The sequence below is a fragment of the Theropithecus gelada genome, unplaced genomic scaffold (genome assembly GCF_003255815.1).
Source record: "Theropithecus gelada isolate Dixy unplaced genomic scaffold, Tgel_1.0 HiC_scaffold_15989, whole genome shotgun sequence".
Classification (NCBI taxonomy): Eukaryota; Metazoa; Chordata; class Mammalia; order Primates; family Cercopithecidae; genus Theropithecus; species Theropithecus gelada.
Window position 1 is genome coordinate 517647 of NW_020257756.1, and position 24690 is coordinate 542336.

The 24690-nt window shown below is 38.9% G+C and overlaps 1 protein-coding gene across 1 annotated transcript in view; it reads right to left on the minus strand.

Annotated features, from left to right (window-relative positions):
• The window catches only part of LOC112617278 (transmembrane protein 117), a gene marked incomplete at its 3' end in the record, with an annotated part of 544094 nt that overhangs the window by 509761 nt on the left and 9643 nt on the right, over window positions 1–24690 (minus strand). The window lies entirely within an intron of this gene.

The following is a 24690-nucleotide window of genomic DNA, read 5'->3' on the forward strand; positions in this document are numbered from 1 at the left end:
GAGCATGGTGGCTCACTCCTGTAGTCCAAGCTACTGAGGAGGCTGAGGCGGGAGGATCACCTGAACCCAGGAGGTCAAAGCTGCAGTGAGCTATAATTACTCACATCCATAACCTTTGAGCAACTACCATTTAGGGTAAGACAGCACCAAGAAAACTCATCAACTGACATGTGTATTTCTTTGCTGTAAGAACAATACTTAGAAAAATTGCTGAAGACTAAATAGGGCCTAGTAGTGTGCTGTGAACAAAGGAAAAAAGATTCCTCAATAATGTTTGAAAAATACTTCCAATTAGTCTTTTATGAAACATTATTAGCTTCTTATTAGCACACATCAATTAACAAAAATTATCAAATCAGATCAATAAGAAGTCAACCCAATTCTCAAATGTTGCAAAATTGTTCTGTAATGGCTTACCTGGTTGTAAATAAATACTATTCATTGTTGTAGAGACAGCTAAAGATAGATATTTTATTCAGAGTTGATTTTCAGACACAAAACCATGAACAGACACTTCTCAAAAGAAGACATACATGTGGACAACAAACATGAAAACAGCTCAAGATCACTGATCTTTACAGAAATGCCAATCAAAACCAAAATGAGATCACAGCACTTTGGGAGGCCAAAGCGGGCAGATCACGAGGTCAAGAGATCGAGACCATCCTGGCTAACACGGTGAAACCCCATCTCTACTAAAAATACAAAAAAAAAAAAAAAAATTAGCCAGGCATGGTGGCGGGCACCTGTAATCCCAGCTACTCAGGAGGCTGAGGCTGGAGAATTGCTTGAATCCAGAAGGAAGAGGTTGCAGAGAGCCAAGATCGTGCCACTGCACTCCAGCCTGGGCGACACAGCAAGACTCCATCTTAATTTTTTTTTTAAAAAAAAAAAAAAAAGGCTGGGTGTGGTGTCTCATGCCTGTAATCCCAGCACTTTGGGAGGCCAAGGCGGGTGGATCACCTGAGGTCAGGAGTTCAAGACCAGTCTGGCCAACATGGTGAAACCCTGTTTCTACTAAAAATACAAAAATTAGCCAGGCGTGGTGGCAGGTGCCTGTAATCTCAACTACTCAGGAGGCTGAGGCAGGAGAATCGCCTGCACCCAGGAGGCAGAGGTTGCAGTGAGTCAAGATAGTGCCATTGCACTCCAGCCCTGGCCAATAACAGCGAGACTCCATCTCAAAAAGAAAACAAAAACAAACAGATGCTGGTGAGGTTGTGGAGAAAAAGGAACACTTTTACATTGTTGGTGGGAGTACAAGTCAGTTCAACCATTGTGGAAGAGAGTGTGGCAACTCCTCAAAGACCTAAAGGTAGAAATACCATTCAACCCAGCAATCCCATTACTGGGTATATACCCAAAAGAATATAAATTGTTCTATTATAAAGACACATGCACACAGCCAGGCGTGGTGGCTCATGCCTGTAATCCCAGCACTTTGGGAGGCTGAAGTGGGTGGATCTCCTGAGGTCAGGAGATCAAGACCATCCTGGCCAACGTGGTGAGACCCCATCTCTACTAAAAATACAAAAATTAGCTGGGTATGGCGGTGCATGCCTATAATCCCAGGTACACAGGAGGCTGAGGCAGGAGAATAACTTGAACCCAGGAAGCAGAGGTTGCAGTGAGCCGAGATCACACCACTGCACTCCAGCCTGGCGAAAGAGCTGGACTCCATATCAAAACAAACAAAAAAGTCACATGGACACTGCAGCAGTATTCACATGTTCACTGAAGCACTATTCACAAAAACAAAGGCATAGAATCAACCTAAATGTTCATCCATGATTGACTAGTTAAAGAAAATATGGTACCTACACACCGTGGGATACTATGCAGCCATAAAAAGGAATGAGATCATGTGCTTTGCAGGGACATGGATAGAGCTGTAGCCAATATTCTCAGCAAACTAACACAGGAACAGAAAACCAAATATCACATGTTCTCACTTATAACTGGGAGCTAAATGATGAAAACACATGGACACATGGAGGAGAACAACACACACTGGGGCCTGTAGGAGGGTATGGTCGGTGGTGGGAGAAGGGAGAGGATCAGGAATAAAAGTTAATGGATGCTGGGCTTAATACCTGGGTAATGGGATAATCTGTATAACAACCCACCATGGCACACATTTACTAATATAACAAACCTGCACATCCTGTCCCCGTGAACTCAAAATAAAAAGTTGGAAACAACAAATTAAAAAAAAAAAAGTCAAGATCCAAGGAAAGAGCATGAGCCTGAAAGGCAGAAAATGATGCAGCAAGAACAGGGAACAGAAAGCATTACAGTTTGGCCTCATATTCCAGGTTTTAACAATTGTTTTCTATTCTGCATACAGACAGAAAATGAGAGTAAGCCACTGACTGATCCATCCTGACATCAGAGTACATATTTGAACGCATATTCCCATTTGCCCACAAGTTTCTGTCACCTGTGGGCAGAAAACAATTCTGTTAAGTATACATTATTTGCATATGTTGTAGAAAATAAGCATACCCAAAATTTTCCTTTATCTTTTCATGTCCTTACTATGAGTCACATCTCTGACAGGTAAGTTATTATTTGTAAAGTGCTCAGAACAGTAGCTGGCACATCAAAAATGCTACAATAGAATTAAATAAATAAATAAGTGAAGCCTTGACTCTTCCTTCTGCTTAGAGAAGGATGGCAGCTACAAGTCCCCAAGAGCAGGAAAAAAAGGAATCATTTATGCCAAGAATCTCTTTCTAAAGGGGTTTTTGATAATGAACTCAATTTCTTAGATAAATATATAGCTATGTGGATTATTTCTTCTTATGTCAGTTTTGTTAAGTTATTCCTATCAAGAATTTTTTTTCTATTATCTTTCTTTAGTGGATTTTTTAGAATTTATTGGCATAAATTGGCATTCCCTGTACTTTTCATCTCTTTAGATCTGTAATGAAATTCCATCTTTAATTCTTGATACTGGTAGTTTGTATTCTCTCTTTGCTTCTTAACCAGTATTTCTAGAGATTTTGACTCTTATTAATGTTATCAAATAATCAACATGTGGATTTGTTAATTTTCTCTATTGTTTCTTTTTCCTTTTCCTTTTTTATTTCTGCTCTTATTTCCTTCTTCCTACTTTTGATTCAATCTGTTCCTTTCCCAACCCTTTACAATAAAAACAGAGCAATGATTTGCAACTTTTTTCTTTTCTAATATAAGCATTTAAAATATAAATTTACCCTAAGCACTGTTTTGTTATATCCCATAAATTTTTATATAACTTCATCATCATTCAGTTAGAAATATTTTATAATTTATCTTCTAAATTCTTCTTTGATCCACAGGCATTTTGAAATGTGTTTTTTTTGGGGGGGGGAGGGTGTTTGTTTGTTTTGAGATGGTGTCTCATTTTGTCGCCAGGCTGGAGTGCAGTGGCACCATCTCGGCTCACTGTACCCCCCGCCTCCCGGGTTCAAGCAATTCTGCCTCAGCCTCCTGAGTGGCTGAGCCTACAGGCCCACCCCGCCTTGTTGGGTTTTTTTTTTTTTTTTTTTTTTTGGGGGGGGGGGTTTGTATTTTAGTAGAGACAGGGTTTCACCATGTTGCCCAGGCTGGTCTCGAACTTCTGCGCTCAGGCAATCCGCCTGCCTCGGCCTCCCAAAGTGCTAGGATTACAGGCATGAGCCACCACGAGTGGCCTGAAGTGTGTTTTTAAATTTTTAAAAATTTGGAGAGAGAAAGAGAATTGGCGGGGAGAGGGGTGGAGAGACAGAAAGAGAGACAGCAGAGAGTGTGTGTGTGTGTGTGTGCGTGTGTCTCTCTGTGTCTGTATGTGTTGTCTGTGTGTGTATTTGATCTTTATTTCTAATTTAATTCCTTTGTGGTCAGAGAACATACTTTGTATTATTTTATCTTTTGAAAATTTTTATTATGGATCAATATATGCTCTATCTTGATTAATATTCCATTGCACTTGAAAAAAAGATGTGTATTTTTTTCTGGAGTAATGTTCTGTGAACATCAGATCAAGATGCTTGTGCTAGAATTGTCTATATTCTTACTGATTTTTCTGTATAGCTAATTTACTTGTCAATTAGTAAGAGGACAATAAATTATCTAACTATGATAATGCCTTTTGCTCTCTGTTAGTTTTAGTATCCGATATTTTGATTCTCTAGATACGTAAATGATTGTTTTATTGTACAGATGAATTGACCCTTTCATTATTTTAAAACATCTTTTTGGTTACTTTGTCTGATATTAACATATTCACACGAGTTTTCTTTTGCTAAATGTTTACAGGATATATTCATTTTCCGTTCTGTTGCTTTCAACTGTTCTGTGTTGTTATATTTAAAATACATCATTTATAAATACTATATACTTGGATCAAACTTTTTAAATTCAGTCTGACAATCTCTGCCTTTTAATTAGAATGTTTAATTTTTCTGCATAAAAAATTATAGGGTCTACCACTTTGCTATTTATCCTTGTCCCATCTGTATACTCTTCCTCTGCTCCTCTCTTCCTGCCTTCTTTCGGCATATTATTTTATTAGTATAATAATTTACATCCTATTTAGGTTTCTTATGTATCTTCTTTATATTTTTTACTGATTGTTCTAAAGATTGAAACATGCCTTTTTAACTTATCACAGTTTAATTAGTGCTAATATTGTGCTACTTCATACAAAATACAAGAATCTTGCTAAAGTGTAATTCCATTTGCCTTCAATCTGTCATTATTGTCATATATTTTATAGTATCATATGTTACAAAATCATGATATGCAATATTATAATTTTCCTTTTAAACACTGTTGTCTTTTCTTTTTTTTTTTTTTTCCTTGGGATGGAGTTTTTGCTCTGTTGCCCAGGCTGGAGTGCAATGGCGCGATCTGGCTCACCGCAACCTCCGCGTCCTGGATTAAAGTGATTGTCCCACCTCAGCCTCCCCTAGCTGGGATTACAGGTATGTGCCACTACACCCGGCTAATTTTGTCTTTTTAGTAGAGATGGTGTTTCTCCATGTTGGTCAGGCTGGTCTCAACCTCCCGACCTCAGGTGATCCACCCGCCTCAGCCTCCCAAAGTGTTGGGATTACAGGCGTGAGCCACCATGCCCAGCCTAAACATTCTTGTCTTTTAAAGAAATTAAGGAAAAAAACAGTCTAATTGAACCCTATATTTATGATTTCTAGTGCTCTGCATTCTTTCCTGTATATTTGATATTGCTACACGGTTTCATTTATCTACAGCCTGAAGAACTTTCTTTAGCATTTCTTGTAGAGCAGGTCTGCTATAGCTAACTGTCTTGTTGATTTGTTTGAAAAGTGTCTTTTATTTATTTTTGTTTTTTAAGAGACAGGATCTTGCTCTGTCACCCAGGCTGGAGTGCAGTGATGGAATCACAAGTCACTGCATCCTCCATCTCCCAGGCTCTGGTGATCTTCCTGCCTCAACCTCCCAAGTAGCTGGAACTACAGGTTTGCACCACTTTTCACAATCTTTTTTTTTTTTTTTTTTTTTTGTAGAGATTAGGTCTCACTATGTTTCCGAGGCTGGTCTCCAAGTCCTTGGTTCAAGCAATCCTCCTGCCTGAAAGTGTCTTTATTTTACCTTCATTTTGTAAGTATATGTTGGCTGGATATAGAATTTTAGGTTGAAATTTTTATTTCTTACAGTACTTTCAAGATATCTTCTGGCCTCCCTTGTTTGTGATAAGAAATTAACCATCATTCACACCATCATTCCCCTATGTGAAATGTGACTTTAGTTCTGACTGCTTTCAAAATTTTCTCTTTATCTTTTATTTCAGCAGTTTGACTATGAAACTGTTGGTGGTTTTCTATGTCCTTGCCCATGAACAAAGTATGAACACTGTTATAAAGTCTTTGCTAATGCCAGCTTCTGGATCATCTAAGTGCTTGCTTCTATTAACTACTTTTTCTCTGGACTACAGGTCGCACTGTCCTGGTTTTTTGCTTGTATAATAAACTTCAATTTTAAACTGGACTTTATGGATGATACATTGTTGTTTTATTATCTTCCTCTAAGAGTATAATTTTACTAATAATTATTATTAATTATTGGCTAATCACTTCAAACTGGTGAAAGCTTGATTTGGTTAATCACTTTAAATTAAATGTAAAACTACCGGCTAATCACTTTGAACTTGTGAAGGCTTGATTTGATACTTGGTATGTATGGGTCTATATTAATCGTGTTTTTTTTTTTTTTTCTTTTTTGAGACGGAGTCTCGTTCTGTCATCCAGGCTGGAGTGCAGTGGCACGATCTCAGCTCACTGCAACCTCCACCTCCCAGGTTCAAGCATCTCTCCTGCCTCAGCCCCTCCAGTAGCTGGGATTACAGACATGTACTACCACATCCAGCTAATTTTTGTATTTTTAGTAGAGATGGGGTTTCATCATGCTGGCCAGGCTGGTCTCAAACTCCTGACCTCAAGTGATCCGCCTGCCTTGGCCTCCCAAAGTGCTGGGATTACAGGTCTGAGCCACTGTACCTGGCCAAATTTACATTAGTTTTTGTCCACAGTCCTGAAGCAACTCCTATAGCCCAAGGATGTATTATTTATTTCTAAGGGGCACCCTTCTGGGGTTTCAATGCCCATGACTTTACCAATCCTTCTAACGTGGTATGACTCAAACCCCAAACTTTGTCTTTACTGCAGTAGACAGCACTAAAATTTCTGTTCAACCCTTCCCACCTCTCAGCCATTGCTTTTGCTGGGCTTCTTAAAAATTCCCTCAAATGTGAACAGTTCAGGGACAGTTAAGAATTAAAGGAGAGTTTATACACAAAATTTCGGGCTTCCCTCTGTGGGTCTGCCCTTTCTAGGATTTGCTCTATTACTTTCCAGCTGTTTTATCAGCCCTGAACTCCATGCTCTGAGTCCCCAAATCAAGAGAATTGTGGCTTGCTTCGAGAGTCAGAGATGCCCCCATGCGTAATGGTCTAATCTTTTCAAAGCAACCTAAAAGGTCACTCTAAAAACCTAAATCGGATCATATCAGTGTTCTGCTCAAAACTCTATGATGGCTTATTCTTAAAATGAAATACCATGATCTACCAAGTCTAACATCACTAAACTCCTACCTCCTCCTTCCTTACTCTTTAGGCTCCACTAACTTCCTTGAATGTTTTGTTTGTTTGTTTGTTTGTCTGTTGTTGTTGTTGTTGTTGAGACAGAGTTTCACGTTGTTGCCCAGGCTGGAGTGCAGAGGCACAGTCTTGGCTCACTGAAACCTCTGCTTCCTGGGTTCAAGCAATTCTCGTGCCTCAGCCTCCTGAGTAGCTGGGATTACAGGCACCCACCACCATGCCCAGATGATTTTTTGTATTTTAGTAGAGACAGGGTTTCACCACAGGCAATCAGCCTGTCTCAGCCTCTCAAAGTGCTAGAATTACAGGTGTGAGCCACTGTGCCTGGCCGATGTTTTTTGTTTTTCTTGGTTTTTCTGTTTGTTTTTTCTTTGAGACAGAGTCTCGCACTGTCGCCCAGGCTGGAGTGCAGTGTGCAATCTCAGCTCACTGCAGTGCGCAATCTTAGCTCACTGCAACCTCTGCCTCCCGGGTTCAAGCAATTCTCCTGCCTCGGCCTCCTAGACATTTTTTAAATGTACCAAATGTTTTTACCACTCAGATTCTGCATGTGCTACTCCTTCAGTTTGAATGCACTTCTTCCAGATTTTCACTTGGCTAGCTCCTTTCTCATCATTCAGGTCTTAGTTTCAATATAACCTCCTCTGAGGCAGCTAACCTGACCACTCTATTTAGTGTATCCTCTGCACTCCATCCCAGGCATTTTCTGTCACAGCTCCCTGTTTTGTTTTGTTTACAGACTATATCACTAGCTAGAAGTACTTCTTTTTCTAAAATGTTACTTTTTAAATTTCTGTATCAGTCAGGACTTGTTAATTTCTCCCAGTCAGGCACTCAGGAGAAGTTAGGTTATGCCGTGTTTGGAGTTATGCCAACTCTATCTCAGTGGCTTCAAATAACAAAAGTTTATTTTCCAGGCGCAGTGGCTCACACTGGTAATCGCAGCACTTTGGGAGGCCAAGGCGGGCGGATCACAAGGTCAGGAGATCGAGACCATCCTGGCTAACACGGTGAACTCCAGTCTCTACTAAAAATGCAAAAAATTAGCCAGGCATGGTGGTGGGCACCTTTAGTCCCAGCTACTCTGGTGGCTGAGGCAGGAGAATGGTGTGAACCCCAGAGGCAGAGCTTGCAGTGAGCCGAGATCACGCCACTGCACTCCAGCCTGGGCAACAGAGCAAGACTCCGTCTCAAAAAAAAAAAAAAAGAAAAACCAAGTTTATTTCCTTCTCATACTACATATCCACTGAGGATCAGTTAAGGGCCCTACTCCACACTGCCTTCACTCTGGCAGACTCAGGCAGACAGTGCAACAACTATCTGGAAAACTGCTGATAGCCAAGGAAGAGAAAAAGAAGCTGGAGGGTCTTGCATGTGCAATCAAATGCTCTAGTTCAGAAATGCCACACATCACCCCTGCTCTGACCTAACCAGCCATAACTAATCACAAGTACAACCTCACCACGTGTCAGACATGATGAGACAAAAATATCTGATGAATTGCAGGAATGACCGACCACATTTGTATATTTTTCCCCCACCAGAATACATAACCTATAAGAATAAAAATCTCAAGTGTTTTGTTATTATTATTCGCCACTGTATCCCTAGTGCATAGAATCAATCCTCCCATATAATACCTCTGGAATGAATGTATAACGTCTCTTTTATTACCCTTTCTTGCATACCTAAAGCTAAAATATGTCTAGACTTGCTCAAAGTATTGTATCTAAAGATCTTCCTCCCCTCAATGTGACAATGCTCTCAAGAAGAGTAAAAATATTCTTCTTTCATATTCAATTTGATCTGTCATCTAGAATTCAGCTGTTAAGTAAATTCTCTGTCCTCTTTTAAACATAGATTGTTAAGCACTTTGTGTTTACAAAACTCAGTGGACAGCATAGAGTTCAGTAATCTGTTTAAGCTCTAAATAGAAGCAGGGGAGCAACCCAGAAATAAATGGATAGGGTCATTTTCATGTGCCTGAACTAGCAGACTCATGGCTGGGGTTGTAACAGGGAAAGAATCTGAGAGGTCTGTGAACCTCCATCTCTACACCCCCTCCCCCACATGGACAGAACATCTATTCATCCCTAGAGAAAGAAAGATGCTTTTCTTCCTCTATGGGGGGATCTGAGAGTCAGAACTTTAAAGACAATCAACTGTGACTTCCCCACATGGCTGCCTCCAGGACCACACTCCCCACCTCCACTGCTGAAAATACTATTACAAAGCTAGCACTGCCTCCACCACTGACAGGGATGGGGAACAGGCACAGAGAAGAATCTCTCTTAAAAATTATTAAGTAACTCAGCCTTCCTAAAAAGCATCTTCCCTCACTTCTAAGTTCCACTGCAGGGAGGGAAGTGAGGTGGACAGCCCCATAAAGGAGCCATAATGGGGAGCTGAGAAGAGTAAAGGAACTGCCAGAATAAAAATCACAGATCCTGCATTCTCTCAGAATAAGCTAAGACAATGAGCTCAAGGGCGTCACTAAAACACCAACTTTAAATACACCATATTTAATTTACAAACTAAATAAAGCTATACAGATTTATGTTTATTGGCATCTCCCGTTTACTTAAGGAGGGAAGACTTGTTACAAAGGGACCCTACGACCGGCTGTCCCGCCTCCCTCCACTTCTCCTCCTACTCTCTTTTCTGTTCCCTCTGCTCCAGCCACTGACCTCCTTGCCACCTTGTTCACCAAACACTCTCAACACACCACACTTTGGGGCTTTCAGAGCTGCCCTGCCCTCTTCTTGGGATGTCTTCCCCAAGAAAGCTACATAGGTTGTTTCTTCACCTTCTTCAGGTCATCTCATTACAGAGAGAATTCTGGGAATTCTCGGGACCCCTCCCTAGACTCTCCCTACTTTATTACTCACCACAGCATTTATTGCCCTCTGATATATAATGATTTGTTTATTATCCATCTTTTCCTACTAGACTGTAAGCTCAGTCAAGGCAGGGACCTTGTTGGGTTCAATGCTGGATCCCCAGGGCCTAGAAAATTCTAAGTGTTTACTGAATGAACAAAATCAAGTCCTATATCATTAAGGCTCCTGTACTTTGCAAATAAGACAAATTAATGAGCATGATCCACAAATTCAACAAGTGCTAAGCTTCAAAAAAGAAATTCTTCGCACACTGGGACCTGTCGGGGGGTGAGGAGGCTAGGGGAGGGATAGCATTAGGAGAAATACCTAATGTAGCTGATGGGTTGATGGGTGCAGCAAACCACCATGGCACGTGTATACCTATGTAACAAAACTGCAAGTTCTGCACATGTATCCCAGAACTTAAAGTATAATAATAATAATAAAAAGAAACTCAATGACATTAACACCTTCATAGCTTAATATCAGTGAGCATAGATCTGCTTTTTCTTAAAGTCTCTTCTAGTGCCACAAATAACCAACAGAACCATACATTTGTTTCTTTCAGCAAACTTGGAGAATAAAGTAAGATGATTTAATGATAATTTAAGTTGCCAATTTTAGAAATAGATTGTTATGCCTTATGTTCAGTATATGATGGGAAAGGACTCAGGGAACAGAACTCTTTAAAATGATGTTATTTAGAAGAAAAGTGTATTTGCACTATCAGTCTTCCTCACATATTCTCTTCCTTCCTTCCCTCCTTTTCATTCTCATTGCCACCACTTCTAAATCAAGCCTTGATCACTTGAGGTCAGGTACATCCCAGCCACTGTGGCATACCTCCCTGCCTCAAGGCCAACTAAGCCCACATGCATTTTCCTACAATACTGTTTTGATCTTGTCATCCTTGTGATCAAAAACTTTTTCTTCTTCGACTTCATATATATTCTGTTTTTTTCCCACAATAAGTTTATACAACTTTTTAAATTTACAAATCAAGAAGGGAGGGATATGCTCCATGGCTTTCTATCATTTTCAGAATGAATTTTAAGCTCCCAAATCTGGAATTCCAGAACCTCCACAATTTGCACTGAAGCTTCTCTTTCCTGCTGCCAGTCTACCCAAAACTACTGATCCAGGAACACTGGCCTGTTCACGTTTTACACTGCAACCATTTTGCCCTTTCCTTCCCCACAACTTTGTGCTTGCCATTTCTCCAGCTTGGAAGGCCCTCCTCCCTCCAACAGAATTCCACTGGAGTTGCATGGTAAAGCTCAGGTTCAGACACAGGAAATGCAGAAAGTGATCAAACACAGAGACGTCTTTGGGATAGTCACCATTGTTAGAGGTGCTCAAAGATTGGCTAGAAATGTAACAAGGAAGCTCTCACCAGTTCCATTCACTCTGAGATTCTATGATTCCCACAAACTCCTATTTCACTAGGAAGCTTTATTTGATTATTTATCTTGGGTATGACTTCTAGACCTCTTCAAAAGAGACTGTCCCTCCCACTCACACTGCAGTGTTAGCAATTATCATATTTGATAATTTTCCCTCCTAAAAGGCAGAGGCTCATGGCACCTGGTGCTTTCCCTTGCAAATGACAGATATTCAACACATTTGTCAATGATGATGTTGAAAAACAGCACAGTTCAAACAGGAATAAATTGGAAAGGACATAAAAAGCACTCTTCCCTGGGATACTAAAGAGTAAGTTCCAACTCACTCTCTCAGGTTTGTGTGTATTTGCTGGTTACTCTTAGCTAGTCTGTCCATTTCAATGGCCACATCCTCAAGGACACACAAAGTATCATAACAAGCATGGAGTAGCCTAAGAATATCTGGATTTCACTCCTCTAAAATTAAAGGGAAAAAGTATAGTCCAGCCAAGAATGTTAGGTTACTGATGGCCACAAGGACAGGAAGCACTGTACTGAGTTTCTCCAGGATCCACAGCAATGATAGACTTTGTCCTAAAACTACAGAACTTCTTGTGGGGGCAACTAAATGACTTTCTTTAACTAAAAGAGAGAGCTGGTCAAGCAGGAGGCGGTGCCAGAAAAAGATGCCAGAACACAGGCAATGCAGAGCAAAACTGTAGGGAATGGCCTAGCACAATCCGGTCTTAAGGCAGACAACGCACACCAGCTGCCAATTCGCCATCTGGGATGCCTGAAAAGGCGCCTGTCTGGGAATCAGGAGGCTTCAGTTTATGTTCCAATTTTACTGCTGGCTACTGTTATGACCTTGGAGGCAGGCAGATCAACCCTGTACATTTCTATTTACCCATCAACAATAACTCTGGGTCACAGCCAAGATAGGAATACAGATTAAAAACAATAGGACTGCTTGGACCACCTGTGATACTCAAAATCAGATATACAGTGTCAAGGCCACCACTGTAAAACAACTAAAGCCTGTCTTTGGAGAAGCCCCTTATTCCAGTCTGACCCTCTGCATATCCCTAAATCTTCTAACAGCTTTTCTTTGACCCCACTTCTATCCAGAATCCTGAACAGCAACATAGTTACCATATCAGCACATTGGCCTACTTCCTCCCACCTGCCACCACTTATTTATCCTTTGGGTACAGATCTCTCAATGATGGGATTGTCAACATCCTTGTTAGTTCATCACACCTCTCAAGTAGCATAATATTTTAAACCCGGTGAAAATATCTTCAAGAAATGATTCTAGTTGTAGGAACTAGTAAAAGATAAAAGGAAACAAATCAGGGGAAAATTCTGGCAGCATCCTCTCAAATAACACTACTCACCCAGCCAGGACTGATTACCCGATTACTTGAAAAATAAGCAAACTAAGACCTCTACCAACATGGTTTTAAATGAATCAAGTAATCAAGCACTTTTCATTTTCAATTTTACCGTATGTTATTTAGCCAGCTGTCAAATTCCACCCTGGCTGGTTACATCTCACTAAGAGTGAAGTGGTTTCCCTCTGCACCATGTATGTATGAGTCTGCCTTCTCTAATTCCATGTGACAGCCCCCTTTGTGAGAAACTTCTACCATTACCTCCCATAGGTGGGAAATAAGAAAAGGACATGGAGGCAATGATTGGACCTAGTAAGAAAAGAGTCCCTTGGCCCCTGAATTACTCATTTGTATCAAGTACAATAAAAAAAGAAAAGAAAAAAAAAAAAAGTACCTAGAAAGCTACCCTGGTTCGTAATTGCTTAATTATAATGCTCTAACCTAAGTTAAAGTCCTTGAGGTATCCTTTTACAGTGTTTGTATCCTCTGTCCTAGGGGAACTAGAGCAGCCAGATGATTCTATCACACTGAAAGCTGCAGCTCATTGCCCTTTAGCGCTAATGGATGTGCAACTGACTGCACTGCAAACTAATGAAAGCACCTAATAAGCAGGTGTGGGAGGAAATGGCCATGTACTTGGGACTTCCAGCCTCACCTTCCTTCACTGCTGTAGGAGAGAGAACATAACAGGAACATAAAGTAACAAGATTAGCTTTTTGAAAAGGGCTACAAAGTTCAGTAGCTGAAACACACCAAATCTCCCTCTGAAGAAGGGCCTTCCTGGGGATTTTTTAAAACATCGAATATCAATAATTTTCCAGTTTACGTTTCCTAATCTATCTCACGTCTTTTTAAGGAACTGCTTTTTTATTTTATTTTTTTATGAGTGTTCATAGCAGTTTTATTTGCAATATAAAAAACTGGAATAAAAATAGAAATGTCTATCAACAGATATTATGGGTAAACAAATTTTGACATATTCACACAATACCAGTCAGAAACAAAAAGGAATGAAGTATTGATACATAAAACAGGAATGAATTTCAAAATTATGCTGAATGAAAGAAGCCAGACAAAAAAGAGTATATACTGTTATGTTTTCATTTATATAAAATTCTAGACAATGCAAACTAATTTATAGTTGACAGGAGTGGTTTGGAGAGGGAGGAGGAGGATTGTGATGGGATATGAGGGACTGTTTCATAGTGATAGACATGAGGAACTGCTTTTTTAAATTTCTTATGCCAGAAGGTCACTCCAAACTTTGAAATAACATTTTTCTCTAACTTAAATTCTGTTGGTCACTTTGGGCTCTAAAATTACTTACTCTGTGAAAAAGGACTGGTTGTTGACAATTCAAGCACCTAGAAGAAGTATTATTCCAGCACTCAGCGCAGACTGGTTGAGAATAAAGATGGTGACACAACATTAAATATTTGTCATGAGTATCAAATATAACATTTTGAGGGGGGCAAAGCTTAAAACTATAGATATTCTAAATGGCATTTGGCTATATAGACAGTGTCTGTTCATATAATTTCCCCAAAAATGTCCTTAGCACTCTGATAATACAATTCTTAAAATAATCAGTTGTTGACATTTGCCCTGAGTAGTCATAAATACAGTTTTAATATACTCTCAATGACCATGATAACTTGTTGGTTATTTATACTATTCAGTTATTCAGATCTCAAATTAACACAAAGGAAGTCAAACCATACCCATATCATTGTATTAAAATAATAGTTTTTTATTCCTAAATATCTAATTATTCATGTTTTGATATTCCTGTATCACCATGACTACCCTGACTATGCTCTTCAGAATCTTTGAATCTTTTCTATTTTGAAATGATAAAATCATATGTGCAGTTCAACATACCAAAAAAAAAATTCAAACTAAGCTTAAAGCTAAGAAAATAGAAGACAAATAGGCATTTCACTTTATTAAATTCATTATGACAAAATATTGTTGAGTTACTTGGTATTGTATGGGAGACATCCTTTTTGTTACAGTAAAATGAAATACACAAACTAGAATTTGTCTTCTCAAATCTCTGGATATATTGAGAATGCTTTGGTCCCCAGACTTCCTGTTTCAAACTAAAACAGACATAGGTACATAGAAAATAGCAAACCCCTTAATGATTTGCATAATATAAACATAAGAAAAGTACATCTTCAGCAAGTATTCATCTATTGTAGCCATTTAGTTATGAAATTATTCTCTTTTTTTAACTACAGCATTTTAAAAAATCATGATTTTTATGCAGCTGGCTATCTTGGGGTAAGCAAAGATGTATGTATTTCATATATCAGGGAGGCTTATCAGGGAGGCTGAGGTAGGAGAATCACTTGAACCTGGTAGGCAGAGGTTGCAGTGAGCCAAGATCACACCATTGCACTCCAGCCTGAGCAACAAGAGTGAAACTCCATCTCAACAAAAAAAAAAAAAAGAAAAAAAGAAACGCTTATCATAGTCAAGAACAGGTCCATAATTCAGTTTCCACAATTCCGAGATCCAAGAGACTCCGATTTTTGTAACTGATTTATTTGCAAAACCTGACCAAACCTGAATCCATTTAGTAGCAAAACCTAACTTGAACTTACTTGAGTCTGTCTATGGTCTTTATTTATCCAACTTAATGTAAATATGTATACATATATACAGAAATATTAGTATGTCTGATGATGGGGTATTTAGCAGGGTGACCTTAAATAAAGGCAAATGCTCTAAATTCTGAAACACATCTGGCCTCAGGGTTTTGGATAAGAAGTGGTAGGCCTGGGCCTGGAGCGGTGGCTCACACCTGTAATCCCAGCACTTTGGGACGCCGAGGCGGGTGGATCACCTGAGGTCAGGAGTTGGAGACCAGCCTGGCCAACATAGTGAAACCCCATCTCTACTGAAAATACAAAAATTAGTCAGGTGTGGTGGCACACGCCTGTAATCCCAGCTACTCAGGAGGCTGAGGCAGGAGAATCGCTTGAACCCGAGAGGTGGAGGTTACAGTGAGCTGAGATCGTGCCACTGCACTCCAGCCTGGTGACAGAGCGAGGTTCAGAAAAAATAAATAAATAAATAAATAAATAAATAATAAAATAGTCTGCCTGCACTAGCTTAATAACACACACCTTTGCTGTTCTGTGAACTGTTCAAGGTAAATGGGCCATCACTTACGTGCTCATGACCTACAGCCATCACTTCCTTAACTCATTATCATCTTCTCTAACCGGATTCTCCTATGGACTTTTTTTTTTTTTTTCCAGTAGGATAATCAGTCCTCTAGTCTCCCAGCCTAATCTTCCTAGTTACCTTTCATTTCACTCTCACTCTTGCTTACTCATATCCCATCAGTTGTGGAAGTTTCACATGGCCTCATGTACCCCCATCTGCTTGCCTTTGCTCCACCCCTTATCCACCCCTTATTTTAGACTGGTCTGAACAAACTTAAGCCAGAATTATTGCAGGCAGCCCCTAAAATACCTTCTTACTTCCTTTTTACTCCCTGAATCTCTCCTTTTCCAATTCCCCTTAAATTCTGCTTCAAGATTAATCTTGTCACCATCTCACACATTATTCAAATATTTTCCTTGACTTAAAGACCATAATGGAAGAGATAAAGTCTAAAGATAGAAGACTGGCATTTAAAGACCAAAGAATTTTGGCCCAACCTACCTTTTCACTGCAACACCTCTTTCCTAACATAAATTGTTCTCAGTCAAAATGAGCACGAATTCTTCAGCTTTTCCCCCAACTCCAAAAAACAGCTGAGTTGTCTCCATCTTCGCTCACACTATCTACTCCAGGACCTGAAATCTGTAATGAATACCTTTCATCATATCTGACTATTTTAATCCCACTCACACTTGAGACTCAATTTAGGTCCCACATGGGCAACAAAGCTTTCTTTCCCTGTCCTGGCCCGCTATGATCCTCTCTCCTAAATTCCCACAGCACTCACAGTCCATACTATTCATTTGATACTCAACACACATTTTCTTGTATCATCACAGTATTTGATTTTTGATGCATATGTATCCTGTCTTTTTAACCAGATTTTAAATTCCTTGAAATCAGAGACTATGTCTTATATTTTATGTATGAACAAATAAGTACCTTTCTATATCTTACAATAAAAAGGCAATACTGGGCCGGGTGTGGTGGCTCACGCCTGTAATCCCAGCACTTTGGGAGGCCAAGATGGGCAGATCACGAGGTCAGTAGATTGAGACCATCCTGGCCAATATGGTGGATACCCTGTCTCTACTATAAATACAAAAACTAGCTGGGCATGGTAGCAGGCGCCTGTAATCCCAGCTACTCGGGAGGCTGAGGCAGGAGAACAGCTTGAACCTGGGAAGCAGAGGTTGCAGTGAGCCAAGATCGTGCCACTGGACTCCAGCCTGGCAACAGAGTAAGACACTTTAAAAAAAAAAAAAAAAAGGCAACACTGGCAAAGACAACATGTAAAGGATGAAGAAACATTAATTTACTTAATCAAATGTATTGAATGCTACTGTGCCAGGCATTGTTTTAGGCACTGAAGATTAAAAGGTAAGCAAGATCAACATAATCTCTCACTCACCAGTTTCGGGTATGGGTATAGCTGTGAAATCATACATTAATGAAACAATTTTACAAGCAAATACATGTTTGGAAAAGGAACTATGCAGTATTAACAGGCTTCGAATCGTTTTCAGATGCTACACCTACCACCTCATTCTGAGGTGGCCTGCTTTCCAACCACTCCAGTTCCAGCTAAGTAATACCTTCAATGAATACAAAGAACATCATTCTTGTTAAGAGACTGACAGCTCCTTATGGTGGAGGTCATCTGACAATGTGTTAAAAGGGCAGTGTTAAAAAGAAAATGGCAACTAATAAAGGATCTCTGCACATGTTGGAAAACAAAAGTAAAAGAGAGAAGACAAATAACAGGAAAGGAGTTTGTCTGAGAGATACATTATTACAGTCTTGATGTTCTAAAATCCATCCTCAGATAAAGCTATTCAATCAAAGTAACTTGAACCCTTATCACTTTGCCCTTCATAGAAATGTTTTCATGAAATAAAGCATCACAGACTTGCTTTCATGATTAAATTTTTTTGTTTGTTTGTTTTTGAGATGGAATCTCACTCCGTGCCAGGCTGGAGTGCAATGGCACAATCTCGGCTCACTGCAACCTCTGCCTCCTGGGTTCAAGCGATTCTCCTGCCTCAGCCTCCCAAGTAGCTGGGACTACGGGTGTGCGCCACCGTGCCCAGCTAATTTTTGTATTCTTAGTAGAGACAGAGTTTCACCATGTTGGCCAGAATGGTCTTGATCTCTTGACCTCATAATCCACCCATCTCGGCTTCCCAAAAGTGCTGGGATTACAGGCGTGAGCCACCGTGCCCAGCTGATTAAATGTTATACTCTACACTTTGATGAACGTTTGCTTTAAGACACAAGAATATGAATTTCTGCATTTGCCACTTCACCATTCAACATCTCCAAGCACAAGACAAAAGAAAAGCTTTACCAAAATTTATGACAAGGAAGTTCTACAACTAGGTGCAAAGAAAAATACCTTTGTGGAGCTTACAATTTTCATCACTGCTGATAACCACAGTGATGTAGTTTCCCTTTGTGCCCAGCTCTGAGGAAACTCAAAATCAAGTAAGGTTTTGAAATTCATGAAATCAAAACAAATTTGTTTCTGCCTTTTCTGTGGTCCTGATTTTCTACTTCTACTGTATCATGCATATATGTTGTAAATAATTTAAATTCCTTTTTGCAATAAAAATTATTTCTTGAATAAGCTCAAGAAATTAAATTCTCCTTGTAGATAGGTCCTAATTGTCAGCATAATAATTTTGGATGTCTCTATTCATGGATATCTCTAAAGTATAATCCCCCAAAAAGCTAGGATGCATTATTAAAACACATTAAAAAAAAAAAAACTAGAATCATCCAAGCAAATGAAAGAGAGAGGTACTGGAAGAGTATAAACTGACATTCCAATGGAACCTAACTTTTATAAATCCTCATATAATACCTAAAGATTCTGTTTTAAACTAAAAAAATTCTAAACTTATCAATTCTGATTTCAGAATTGCTCCTGAATTATGTTACTACCTAAAGAGTAACAAAAACCTAATATTTATGTCTCACAGAAAAATTAAATTTATTACCAATGAAGTATATTAAATCATGTGCTCACAGAATAATTTGCTCTTTCTCACACATCCCTTAAATTGGGAATACTTATTGTTCTTCTGGAATCTACTAAGAAGAGACTTCCTATAACAAAATAAATGAAGGAAGACTTACAAGTTGATTAAAAGAAAGGGATAGTGGCATTCTATATAATATTTGTATTTGGCATTTTATTAGAGAATTATATAAAAAAGCTGTTGAGTTGATTTCAAGAAATGATTCTGATCATTCTTGTAAGCCATTCCAATATTTCTGTAACAAAAATTTCTGTGCTTGTCATTAGCAATCCCACCCCTTCCAACATACATACATCATCCTCATCATCATTATCACCTATCAGAAGCTTGCATGTACAAATTGTTAAATATGTCCTTTTAAAAATGAATTATGAATAAATGCTAATTATTTGAGAACCAGGGCAGAAACATTTGTCATATACCAAGCCAATAAGAACATCTATGTTTGCATTAAATTTTTAATTCTTTTCCATATCATTGCATGGCTGTGACTCTTTGGTACAAGTAGTCACCAGTGGGAGCTGAAGAGAAGACAACTGAAGTCTTACAGGAGGGAGTCAGAGAAAGTGCCACAGAGGAGATAATGCTGGAACTGAGATTTGAAGGAAAATGGAAAACTAGCCAAGGTGACAAAGCAGAGAGGAGCATAATGGGCATGAAAGAGTACATAGGCAAAAAACACTGAGACATGAGATAACATGGCAAGTTTGAGAACCAGCAAATATTTCCCTGCAATATGTGGAATGTGAAAAATCAGGTTTGGAGTGAGGAAGGAATAGATCATAAATAGCTTCGAGTATCAATCAAAGGAGTTTAGATTTTATTCTGTTGGTGGTTCTGCAGGTCAAAGTAACTCCATCTTAAATGCTAATCCATCATGTTGACTTCTGACCAACCCTAGTTCTGGGAAGGCCTCTAAGATTTTTATTTACCATGAATCCTTCCCTTAAGCAAATTCTCTGTGGTGTATAAGCCCTGGGTCTGGAGAATAACAGGGCAAGGATACGTCACCTCACAGGTACCGAGATATGGCTTCTGTTAATAAGTCCCTATTAAATGTTGTTTCCTGTGAAAATGGATATGCCAGCCTCTTTCTTCAGCCTCTCAGCTTCCTCAGTCTTTGGGGATAGGTTTGCAAAGACCTACTCACCACAGAAGAGTGATAGAAGCCATTTAGCAATATGGAAAAAATAATTCCACTAGCAAAATCCATAATGAACAAGAGGAGCAGATAACCATTAGGAGGAAATGATTAATAGTTCATGAAGTAAGGAAGAATCAATTGCCATGAGCAGAGACAGAAGAAGAAGACAAGTTCAAAGTTTATTATGAAATTTGATCAGAGAATGAGAGGGGACAAGTTTGGAGTTCATCAGGAAATTAAATCAAGAGTCCTCACCATTTACAGAAGGTTATGATTCCTTCTCTAATATTCCATAAAATTTCATAGGTTTTTTAGTAAGAGAAAAAGGAGAAGAAAATTGCCAAATAGAAGAAATCAAGCTGAATACATCATATAATCTTTCCTACTGTAAGTAAAAAAAAAAAAAATACAACTCACTTCCATTATTTTAAAATAATTTGTACTCAGTAAACCACTTGAAATCAAAAGTGCTTTTTCAGGGCTGATTACTTATATCACCAGGAGAATTAAAATGTAAGCCATAACTGAAATGTGATTTTAGTATAAGAGATAAAAGTTTGCAACAGAATAATTTAACAAAATGTAGTGATTACAAAACCAAATGTCCTGTTTATAATTCACACCATTAGCTTAATGGTGTGATTCTCAATCTTCAATACAGGCAGATGACTTTTCTCCAAACTAGATATTTTGGTCTAAATTTGCCTTAGCTTCCTACGCTGAGAAAATTTTCTCGAATGGAATCCAAACACATCCAGCCATTGCTTGTAACAGGTATCTATTGTTTTGTCTCCCCAGCACTCTCTATCCATTTTTGGAAAATGACCCACTTCCATTCACTATCCACCCTTATCCTCTTCTATCCATATAATTACTATGCAGGACATGATGCTTGTTTAATGTTTGGTGGATGATCCAACTAACATTGAGTTCCTAAATATTCTCTGTGTCAATGACCCATCTCTCCACTCTACTTTAGGACTCACTCTCTAAAGACCACACCCTACTTGGGAATCACTACTGAAGAATGGTTTACTTCTGTTACAACATGTCATGTGACCACACCCACCAATTCTTTCCTTTTTCTTACTCTCATCTCACCTGTTGAGCCTCATCCAAATCTTCAGGCCCCTGCCCACTCCTCCCAGACTGTTATGGGAAGTCAGGGACCCTGAACAGAGGAACCGGTTGGAGCCGTGGCAGAGGAACATAAATTGTTTTTCATCTTAATACGGACATTTATCATTTCTCAAATAATACTTTTATAATTTCTTATGCCTATCTTTACTTTAATCTCTTAATCCTGTTATCTTTGTAAGCTGAGGATATATGTCACCTCAGGACCACTGTGATAATTGTGTTAACTGCACAAATTGATTGTAAAACATGTGTGTTTGAACAATATGAAATCAGTGCACCTTGAAAAAGAACAGAATAATAGCGATTTTTATGGAACAAGGGAAGACAACCATAAGGTCTGACTGCCTGCAGGGTTGGCAAAAAAAGCCATATTTTCTTCTTGCAGAGAGTCTATAAATGGATGTGCAAGTAAGAAACATATCGCTCAATTATTTTCCTAGCAAGGAATATTAATATTAATACCCTGGGAAAATAATGCTTTCCCAGGGGAAGGTCTATAAATGGACACTCTGGGAATGTCTGTCTTGTGCAGTTGAAATAAGGACTGAGATAAACCCTGGTCTCCTGCAGAACCCTCAGGCTTACTAGGGTTGGGAAAACTCAACCCTGGTAAATTTGTGGTCAGACCAGTTCTCTGCTCTTGAACCCTGTTTTCTGTTAAGATGTTTATCAAGACAATGCACTGCTGAACATAGACCCTTATCAGTGGTTCTGTTTTTGCCCTTTGCCCTGTGATCTTTGTTGGACCTTTATCAGTGGTTCTGCTTTTGCCCTTTGCCATGTGATCTTTGTTAGGCCCTTATCAGTGGTTCTGCTTTTCATTCTTTGAAGCAGGTGATCTTTGTACCTACTATCTGTTCTTACACCCCCTCCCCTTTTGAAACCCTTAATAAAAACTTGCTGGTCTGAGACTCAGGTGGGCATCACAGTCCTACCAATATGTGATGTCACCCCTGGCATGCCAACTGTAAAATTCCTCTCTTTATACTGTCTCTCTTTATTTCTCAGCAGGCCAACACTTATGGAAAATAGAAAGAACCTACTTTAAAATATTGGGGGCGGGTTCCCCCAGTACCAGACCATCATCTCCCTCACCTGTTTTCCACGTCCAACCACAATCCCCTATCAGTCAAATGAATAATGCTTTTCCTGTAACTCTCCATTTATTTTCCATCCTTTGTTTCCAATACAGCAAGCCTGATCAGTCTCCACCCAGATGAATCACGCTCAAATTCTCTTCTGGATGACTGAACTCTCAAAAAGAACACTGCTCAACAATCCAGACTGGTATCATTCAAATTTATAGTGGCTAACAACCCTCATGATAATCAGCAACCCTTTCATTTGTTCTGAGTCAGTTCACTTCCCAACTCCCTAGGGCCACTGTTCCAAACCTTAACCACTTCCTTAAACCGCTTGCATCATCAAGCCCCTCCATCTTTATCGTCAGATCTTCTTTTTCACAGTAAAACAGAGGTTAGCAGATTAAAGAGATATCAGGTTATCAGCTTTAATAGACAGTAGAATATTCACCTTCCTGTTCCTCCACCTCAAACATACCTAATGGAGTACCAATCTTTATCTCACTCATGCCTATATTTGAGAAACCAGGGTCTCTCCTCTTTTCCTCTCCAAGCCACCATTTCTACCTGTGTCTTAAGTCTGAGACCACAGAAACCTTCAGAGATGTTGTCTTTCTTCTGTATCTTTTTACCTCCACTTTAGCTCCTTCTCCCACGAATATAAGCAGGTCAATTAATCTTATCCCCCAAATAAAACTATCTGCCCCACCAACAACAACAAAATGTTCCCTTGGCCCTTCTTCCATTTTTAGCACTTCTCCATTTCTTTCTTCTAGTTTTTCACCAAATGTCTAGAAACTATGTGCATCTATACATATGTGTGCCTTTTATACATATAAGCACAGACAATAAATATAAAATACGCGCATTTTATATATTTATACAATAGAAACATGGCAATAGTGTAAGGAATACACAGAGAAAAAAATATATATAATACTATGTGTATGTATGTGTATGGATATTTATTTATTTATTCCTTAAAACATTGCCATGGTTTCTAATCCAACCTCTAGACCAAAAATACCTTCAGTAAGTCACCTATTTATCTTATCACTGCTAAGTCCAAAGCTCTATATAAATTTTCTTCCTAATTGACCCAACTACAGCATTCAAAACTACTTTATTTTCCCCCATTGCATACAGAGTGTACATTTATTTCTTTAGTCTTTCTCTCTCCTGTAGGAACTAAGTTTTTATGAGGGCAAAAACCTTGCCAGCTTGATTCACTGTCTAGAATTGTGTCTGGCATGTTATAAGCGATGAACATTTATTGAATAAATATCACCTACCTCTAGGCAAAAATCGGTTAGGTCAGAGGTGGGAACCACACCCTGAGACAACTTCACACTCTCCACTGAGAGTTTAAACTTGAGACTAGGAAAGTCAACCCAGTCTCTTTAGGTAATAAAAATTCACCTTCAGTGTAAAAGGAGAATAAAGCAGATAATATAGAGAAAGTGAGACAAATAGCATCCTAACAGATTTCAAGCCCTTGGTTTCATTTATCCCAATGTCCCAATGTCCCTGTCACTTCATTCTATCCTTGGTCTCTGAAATATCCTAACATCCTTATAGTAAGTTACCTTTTTAACTTAAACTAATTTAGTCTCTTCTTCTGTCATTATCAAGAGATTCCTTACTAATATACTATTCTTTGGTTGGATAGGTTCAAAAATAAACATCCTAAAGCCAATGTTCAAAAAAAAAAAAGAGAGAGTAAAAGTTTACAGTTCCAACTCCCTGAATGAACAATATGTGTAAAATATATTTAACGAAAATGTGGTGTGATATAGAGTCATTTTCTTTATGATTTATAAACTCTCTGCCACACTTAGGTACTATCTACGGGGGGGGGAAGCTATTTTCTTGTTCATATCTTCTCTAAAAAAGATTACGTATATATCACCATGGAATACTATGCAGTCATAAAAAAGGATGAGTTTATGTCCTTCACAGGGACATGGATGCAGCTGGAAACGATCATTCTGAGCAAACTATCACAAGGACAGAAAACCAAACACCGTATGTTCTCACTCATAGGTGGGAACTGAACAATGAGAACACTCGGACATATGGTGGGGAACATCACACCCCAGGGCCTGTCATGGGGTTGGGGACAGGGAGATGGACAGCATTAGGAGAAATACCTAATGTAAATGTTGAGTCAATGGGTGCAGCAAACCAACATGGCACATGTATACCTATATAACAAATTTGCACGTTGTGCACCTGTACCCTAGAACTTAAAAGTATAATTTAAAAAAATTTAAAATTTTTAAACAAGTTTTCAAAAAAAAAGATTATGTATATATTCATTTTATTCCTAATGCTTTTTTTTTTTTTTCTTTT